At 44.5% G+C, this 9,210-nt stretch overlaps 1 pseudogene; it reads left to right on the forward strand.

The window, feature by feature from the left end:
• Positions 1–7,579: 7,579 nt before the first annotated feature.
• LOC147982954 (cytochrome P450 99A2-like) lies at positions 7,580–8,633 on the forward strand (annotated as a pseudogene).
• The last annotated feature ends 577 nt before the right edge of the window (positions 8,634–9,210 follow it).

Consider the following 9,210-nt stretch of genomic DNA (forward strand, 5'->3'; position numbering starts at 1 on the left):
AAATAAAGAGGAAGAAGAAGAAAAAAAGAGAGGAGAAGAAAGAATAGAGGAGAAGAACTCCTCTATTCTTTCTTCTCCTCTTTTTTTTCTTCTTCCTCTTCTGTTTTTATCCTCTTCTTCCTCTCATGTTCGACGACCCTCGACCCCTCGGCGACCCTAGACCCCCTCTCGACCCCTCATGTCAAGTTATCGGGTAGGGGGTATATCGACAACGACATACCCGATACATACATACATACATACATATCACATGCATCCATACATATATGAACAAAATTAATATCTACTAATTAACAACCTAAATAAAAAAACTAATACATATAGGAAGAAGAAGAAAAAAGAAGAGAAGAAAGAATAGAGGAGAAGATCTCTATTCTTTCTTCTCCTCTTTTTTTTTCTTCTTCCTCTTCTTTTTTTATCCTTTTCTTCCTCTCATATTCGACGACCCCCTCTCGACCCTCATATATAAAACATTTTCTTCCTTCTATTCCTTCTTCCTAAATATATAAAACTTTTTTTAAAATGAAACTAACCTAAAATGTACTAAATCAGAGAACATATATAGATAAAAAATTTCTAATTAAAAATCTAACTTTTGCATATATGTATTTTTAAAACATCATTACAATTGAAAAATACATACATACATACAAAAAACATGTAAAAAATACATACATACATATATGAACATACATCAAAAATACGTATATCTAAAAAATACATACATACACATATATATGAAAATCTAAAAACATGTAAAAAATAGCATGTATAATAAAAAAATGCACGGCGGCGGCGGGGGCGGTAGACGTGCGGTGCTCACAGAGGCGGCGACGTTCGGGGCAGGGGACGGCGGCACGGCGGCGGCGACGGGGCAGGGGCGGCGCGCGTCGGGGCAGGGGACGGCGGCGCGCGGCGACGGTGTCGGCCGAGGGCGCAGGCGACGGCCGGTGAGGGCGCGGGCGACGGCGACTCAGGGCGCGGGCGACGGCGACTCAGGGCGCGGGCGACGGCGACGGCTGGGGCAGCGAGCGGCGTTGGGGCATCCTGGCGGCGTCGATGTGCTCGGCGTCGTCGAGGGGCAACTGCGAGGGAAATGTGAAATTTTCCTAAGTGCTGGCTTATATAGCAAAGGCATTGGTCACGGTTTGTGGCACAAACCGTGACCAATGCCCCCCTTTAGTCCCGGTTGGTGCCACCAACCGAGACCAAAGGCCTCTTTTCAGCAGCGCAAAGGGCGGGAAGCGGCGGCCTTTGGTCTCGGTTGGTGGCACCAATCGGGACTAAAGGGGGGCATTGGTCACGGTTTGTGCCACGAACCGTGACCAAAGGCCTCCTATAGTCCCGGTTGGTGCCACCAACCGGGACTAAAGGCCTTGTGCGGCTGCTGCGTCGAAAGTTTAGTCCCACCTCGCTAGTTGAGAGGGGTGCGCAGTGGTTTATAAGCCCCACTGCCGCACCCCTGCCGAGCTTCTCTCCATTGCAGGCTTACGGGCCTAATTGTCACTGCTATGCCTATGGGCCTACTGGGCCTCCTGCGGGCCTGAATCCTGGCCCTTTGATGGGTTTCAAGTCGTATTCAGGCCGTGGGGGCCCAGTAGGTGGCATTTTTTTGTTTTTTTGTTGCTTTATTTATTTTATTTTCTTTTGTTTTTGCTTCATTTTTTAATTCTTTATGCTTTTAGTTTTAGAAAAATTATAAACTTTTTATTAATGCCATTAGTTTTCAAATTGGAAAACACTTTTTTTGTTTTTTTGTTTTCTTTGTTGCTTTATTTATTTTATTTTGTTTCTACTTACAACAAAATACTTATTGATGCTATTTTTTCCAGTTTTTTGTTTTGTTTTCTGCATTATTTTTTTTTGTTTTCTTATTCTTTTTGCTTTTATTTTTAGAAAAATTATAAACTTTCTGTTAGTGCCATTTTATTTTGTGATTAACTTTACTATAAAAATAGTTTTTTCCTGTTTTTTTGATTTGTTTTTTGCATTATTTATTTTCTTTTGTTTTTTGCTTTAATTTTTAATTCTGTTTGCTTTTAGGTTAGCAAAATTATAAACTTTCTGTTAGTGCCATTAGTTTTAGAAAAATTATAAACTTTCTATTAGTGCCATTAGTTTTCAAATTTGAATAGTTAAAATTTGAATTCTTTGAAAATTGTTTGAATCACAAGTTTGTGATTAACTAACTAAAAAATGAGAATAGATGCGCTTATAGAGAAAATTCAACCTGAATTTAGGTTAAACTTTTCTCTATTAGGGCATCTATTTTCACTTTGAGAGGAGCTCAACAAGGCAGAGAGGGAAGGGCTTATAAACCGGTGTGAGCCCCCTTCGGTTGGCGAGGTGGGACTAAACTCTGCCCGCAACGAGGACCAACGCTTTAGTCCTGGTTTGTGGCACAAACCGGGAATAATGGTCATGAGCCAGGGGCGAGGAGCAAAATTATAAACTTTCTGTTAGTGCCATTAGTTTTAGAAAGTTGAAAGTTGAAAGTTGGCATGGGCCAGGGACTAATGGTTATGGTATTACGAGGGCCGAACCATAAGACATGAAAGCATTTCAAATGAATTCTGAAAAAGTTGAAAGTTGGCATGGTATCATAATTTCACCCACATAGCATGTGCATGTACAAAACGGACAATGGTAGCATGTTCGTGTGTTACAAAGTTGGCATGGTATCATCATAATAGTTGCGGGAGAAAGTCTTCACTTTTTCTTCGCTTGTGTCATTTGCTTATTGCGCCGTAACCATGGATAATCTTCATTGTTTATCAGGATGCTTGGGTCAGCCTTGACATTGAAGGGAGGAATTTCATGAAACTTTTCATAATCTTCAGACATGTCTGTCTTGCCGTCCACTCCCAGGATGTCCCTTTTTCCTGAAAGATCTATGTGGCGCTTTGGCTCATTGTATGATGTATTCGCTTCCTTATCTTTTCTTTTTCTCGGTTTGGTAGACATGTCCTTCACATAGATAACATGTGCCACATCATTGGCTAGGACGAACGGTTCGTCAGTGTACCCAAGATTTTTCAGATCCACAGTTGTCATTCCGTACTGTGGGTCTACCTGTACCCTGCCACCTGACAGATTGACCCATTTGCACTTAAACAAAGGACCTTAAAATCAGGTCTGTAGTCAAGTTCCCATATGTCCACTATGTAACCAAAATATGTGTCCTTTCCGCTCTCGGTTGCTGCATCAAAGAGGACACCGCTGTTTTGGTTGGTGCTCTTTTGATCTTGGGCGATCGTGTAAAATGTATTCCCATTTATCTCGTATCCTTTGTAAGTCAATACAGTCAAAGATGGTCCCCTGGACAACAAGTACAGCTCAACACAAACAGTGTTGTCACCTTTGAGATGTGTTTCCAACCAACTGCTGAAAGTCCTGATGTGTTCACATGTAATCCAGTCGTCGCACTGCTCCGGGTGTTTGGAGCGCAGACTGTTCTTGTATTCATCGACATACGGGGTCACCAAGGTAGAGTTCTGTAGAACTGTGTAGTGTGCTTGAGACCAAGAATATCCGTCCCTGCATATTATTGAGTCTCTTCCAAGAGTGCCTTTTCCAGTCAGTCTCCCCTCATACCGCGATTTAGGGAGACCTATATTCTTAAGGCCAGGAATGAAGTCAACACAAAACCCGATAACATCCTCTGTTTGATGGCCCATGGAGATGCTTCCTTCTGGCCTAGCGCGGTTACGGACATATTTCTTTAGGACTCCCATGAACCTCTCAAAGGGGAACATATTGTGTAGAAATACGGCCCCCAGGATGACAATCTTGTCGACTAGATGAACTAGGACGTGCGTCATGATATTGAAGAAGGATGGTGGGAACACCATCTCGAAACTGACAAGACATTATGCCACATCACTCCTTAGCCTTGGTACGATTTCTGGATCGATAACCTTCTGAGAGATTGCATTGAGGAATGCACATAGCTTCACAATGGCTAATCGGACGTTTTCCGGTAGAAGCCCCCACAATGCAACCGGAAGCAGTTGCGTCATAATCACGTGGCAGTCATGAGACTTTAGGTTCTGAAACTTTTTCTCTGGCATATTTATTATTCCCTTTATATTCGACGAGAAGCCAGTCGTGACCTTCATACTGAGAAGGCATTCAAAGAAGATTTCTTTCTCTTCTTTTGTAAGAGCGTAGCTGGCAGGACCTTTATACTGCTTCGGAGGCATGCCGTCTTTTTCGTGCAAACGTAGCAGGTCCTCCCGTGCCTCAGGTGTATCTTTTGTCTTCCCATACACGCCCAAGAAGCCTAGCAGGTTCACGCAAAGGTTCTTCATCACGTGCATAACGTCGATTGAAGAGCGGACCTCTAGGTCTTTCCAGTAGGGTAGGTCCCAAAATATAGATTTTTTCTTCCACATGGGTGTGTGTCCCTCAGCGTCATTCGGAACAGCTAGTCCACCGGGACCCTTTCCAAAGATTACGTAGTGTAAATCATTGACCATAGCAAGTACGTGATCACCGGTACGCATGGCGGGCTTCTTTCGGTGATCTGCCTCGCCTTTGAAATGCTTGCCTTTCTTTCGACATTGATGGTTGGTCGAAAGAAATCGACGATGGCCCAGGTACACATTCTTTCTGCATTTGTCCAGGTATATACTTTCTGTGTCATCTAAACAGTGCGTGCATGCGTGGTATCCATTGTTTGTCTGTCCTGAAAGGTTACTGAGAGTGGGCCAATCGTTGATGGTCACGAACAGCAATGCCTTAAGGTTAAATTCCTCCTGTCTGTGCTCATCCCACGTACGTACACCGTTTTCATTCCACACCTGTAAAAGTTCTTCTACTAATGGCCTTAGGTACACATCAATTTCGTTGCCGGGTTGCTTAGGGCCTTGGATGAGAACTGGCATCATAATGAACTTCCTCTTCATGCACATCCAAGGAGGAAGGTTATACATACATAGAGTCACGAGCCAGGTGCTGTGATTGCTGCTCTGCTCCTCGAAAGGATTAATGCCATCCGCGCTTAAAGAAAACCATACATTCCTTGGGTCCTTTGCAAACTCATCCCAGTACTTTCTCTCGATTTTTCTCCACTGCGACCCGTCAGCGGGTGCTCTCAACTTTCCGTCTTTCTTTCGGTTCTCACTGTGCCATCGCATCAACTTGGCATGCTCTTCATTTCTGAACATACGTTTCAACCGTGGTATTATAGGAGCATACCACATCACCTTCGCAGGAACCCTCTTCCTGGGGGGCTCGCCGTCAACATCACCAGGGTCATCTCGTCTGATCTTATACCGCAATGCACCGCATACCGGGCATGCGTTCATATCCTTGTATGCACCGCGGTAGAGGATGCAGTCATTAGGGCATGCATGTATCTTCTCCACCTCCAATCCTAGAGGGCATACGACCTTCTTTGCTGCGTATGTACTGTCAGGCAATTCGTTATCCTTTGGAAGCTTCTTCTTCAATATTTTAAGTAGCTTCTCAAATCCTTTGTCAGCCACAGCATTCTCTGCCTTGCACTGCAGCAATTCCAGTATGGTACCGAGCTTTGTGTTGCCATCTTCGCAATTGGGGTACAACCCTTTTTTGTGATCCTCTAACATGCGATCGAACTTCAGCTTCATCTTTTGACTTTCGCATTGCGTTCTTGCATCGACAATGACCCGGCGGAGATAATCATCATTGGGCACATCGTCTGGTTCCTCTTGATCTTCAGCAGCTTCACCCGTTGCAGCGTCATTGGGCACGTCGTATGGTTCCTCTTGATCTTCACCAGCTCCCCCCATTGCAGCATCACCGTATTCAGGGGGCACATAGTTGTCATCGTACTCTTCTTCTTCGCCGTCTTCCATCATAACCCCTATTTCTTCGTGGCTCGTCCAAACATTATAGTGTGGCATGAAACCCTTGTAAAGCAGGTGGGAGTGAAGGATTTTCCGGTTAGAGTAAGACCTCGTATTCCCACATTCAATGCATGGACAACACATAAAACCATTCTGCTTGTTTGCCTCAGCCGCATCGAGAAACTCATGCACGCCCTTAATGTACTCGCATGTGTGTCTGTCACCGTACATCCATTGCCGGTTCATCTGCGTGCATTATATATAATTAAGTGTCCAAATTAATAGAAGTTCATCATCACATGAAAACAAAAGTGCATACATAGTTCTCATCTAACAACATATAGCTCTCCAGAGCATCTAATTAATTAAACCATACATTGAAACTATGTAAAACATTTCAATGCGAAAACAAATTCGATCATAATCGCAACCAAGGTAACAATTGATCCAACGGCATAATGATACCAAGCCTCGGTATGAATGGCATATTTTCTAATCTTTCTAATCTTCAAGCGCATTGCATCCATCTTCATCTTGTGATCATCGACGACATCTGCAACATGCAACTCCAATATCATCTTCTCCTCCTCAATTTTTTTTATTTTTTCCTTCAACAAATTGTTTCCTTCTTCAACTAAATTTAACCTCTCGACAATAGGGTCGGTTGGCATTTCCGATTCACATACATCCTACATAAATAAAATCTATGTCACGTTGGTCGGCATAATTTTCATAAACAATAAATGAACCAATAGTTATAAAGATAATATATATACCACATCCGAATCATAGACAGGACGAGGGCCGACGGGGGCGGATACCACAACCATCGCACTATATAAGATGTAATAATAAAAGTAAGAAAATAATACAAGTATCTATGTAAACATACAAGTAAGATTATTTTTCCTTTCAGAAAGAAGATAAGAACAAGAGGCTCACCACGGTGGTGCCGGCGATAAGCTCGGCGCGGGTGATCGATGGCGGTGAAGACGGGGACGGGGCGTGACGGACCGCTAAACCTAGACAAATATTATGGAAAATGGAGTTTGGAGGTCGAGATTGGAGAGGAGAAAGCTTAAGTAGTGTGGCTCGGGCATTCTATCGAACACCTTGTGTGCATAGAAGGTGAGCTAGAGCACCACCAAGCCCTCTCCCCCTCGGCCAGAGAGAAACAAAGCACTGAGGTGCTCTGCTCGCGAGCGAGGGGTATATATAGGCACCTCATTGGTCCCGGTTGGTGACATGAGCCGGGACTAAAGGGGAGCCTTTGGTCCCGGTTCAAGCCATCAACCGGGACCAATGATGGTGGGCCAGGAGCGAGGCCCATTGGTCCCGGTTCATCCCACCAACCGGGACCAAAAGGTCCAGATGAACCGGGACCAATGGCCCACGTGGCCCAGCCGGCCCCCTGGGCTCATGAACCGGGACCAATGCCCACATTGGTCTCGATTCTGGACTGAATGGGGACTAATGGGCTGACCCGGCCTGGACCAAAGCCCTGTTTTCTACTAGTGGAAGATGGAAGTCAAAAATAGTGAAAACACAAAATTTAGCTAGCTTGGCTATAAATGGTGAAAACTAACTAACCTGCAATTGTTTTGCACGGTACTCCTCGGCTCGAACCCGTTTGGCTTTGTGTTCAGCGAACTCTTGACGATAAGTTTTGACAGACCTAGAGTAGGCCTACAATTTGACACAATGAATCTAATCAGCATAACCATGAAGGAAAGAATGTGTGAACGAGGATGAAAAGGAGAGATGCTTACTTCTTCCTCTTTGGAACGACTAGGACGTGCCCGGGATGGGTTAGGCGCACTCGCGCCAGTGTTGGAAGTCTGGAGCTGGACATAACTGATGGTGGGCTGGAACACGCCATCAAGAACCCCCGAGAGGCCATGTGGCCTGCCGTGTGTAGACATAACCATCGTCGTCTCGTCCTGGACAAGATCATCGCTAAAAGCAAGCAGAAAGGTGATGACCTTCTGAGCGTCATGCTTAGGATCAGGAACGGGGGAGACCCTGAATTCCCCATCGAAACGACAACCATTAAGGCAATCATTGTGGTACGTATTTCCATTTCCCTGGTGAATCGCTCTCAAATGTCCTTGGCCAACATAAAAAAAATTAGGGTAAACATTTTTGTTCATATATGTGAACATCATAATATGTCATGTCGCCCATTTCTTCATGTAGGATATGTTCTCTGGAGGGACGGACACCACAGCGACAACGGCTGAGTGGGTCATGTCAGAACTCGTGAGGAACCCGTTGGCGATGGCCAAGTTTCAGGCAGAAGTGCGGCGAACATTCGATGACAAGACCCCACAAGAGCATGAGAGGCACATACATGAGCTGCACTACATGAGGATGGTCATCAAGGAGATCATGAGGCTAAACCCGGTGCTGCCGCTGCTCGTCCCCCGAATCTGTCGAGGGTTTTGAGGTCGTCAAGAGTACCAGGGTGTTTGTCAACTCATGGGCGATTGGCAGGAGCCCCGAGAGTTGGGACGATCCCGATGAGTTCAGGCCAGAGAGGTTCGAGGACAGCATGGCTGATGACAAAGGACCCCGGTTCGACTACCTTCCATTCGGAGGTGGGCGGAGGATGTGCCCGGCAGTACCTTTGGGTTGGCCGTGCTGGAGCTAATCATGGCACGACTTCTCTACTACTTTGATTGGAGCCTCCCAACCGGTGGGACTGAGCTTGACATGGACATGACTGTGGGCATAACGGCGAGGAGAAAGAACCAGTTGCACGTAGTGGCATTGCCGTATAAGGTGGTTCCCCTGCAAAGCTGATTCGTATCTTTGTGTTGGACAATTTTCCCGGTTGTTCTCATTTGCCTCGAGTGCATTTCATGTTTGTCCCGCGGAAATGGACAAAAAATAAATTGGGCAATCGCCTAACTATTTTAGCACGGGGTTTCTTCTACAGATTTGGACGTTAGTCTAGTAAAGGGAATGGTGTTGCATAAATGTATCATGTAATCTCTATGTGTTGGCCTTGGGTGGTGGGCTCCACTCTTTTGGTCTAAGAGATTAAATTGTGCAATAAATTAAGACTTTATGCATCAATTGATGCAGTCCTGTGGTGTTCCTGCTCTTTTGAAAAAAACCTGTTTCCAATATACTCCATTCATTCACAAATATAAGATGTTTCGTATATTTTAATATGGACTAGATAGATTAAAATGAGTGAATATACACACAAAAATATGTCTATATACATCCGATTTAGAAAAAAAATTAGAACATCTTATATTTGTGAATGGTGGGAGTATTTGGCAACTAGTAGTCCGATCTTACTATAATTTTTATATTTGAGGTAATGTAGGGGCAACTACTATTTGTTTGTCCTTGTGCTTTTGTAAAAATG

Source organism: Triticum urartu, chromosome 2A, assembly GCF_056163025.1.
Source record: "Triticum urartu cultivar PI428250 chromosome 2A, HENAU_Tu73, whole genome shotgun sequence".
Taxonomy (NCBI): Eukaryota; Viridiplantae; Streptophyta; class Magnoliopsida; order Poales; family Poaceae; genus Triticum; species Triticum urartu.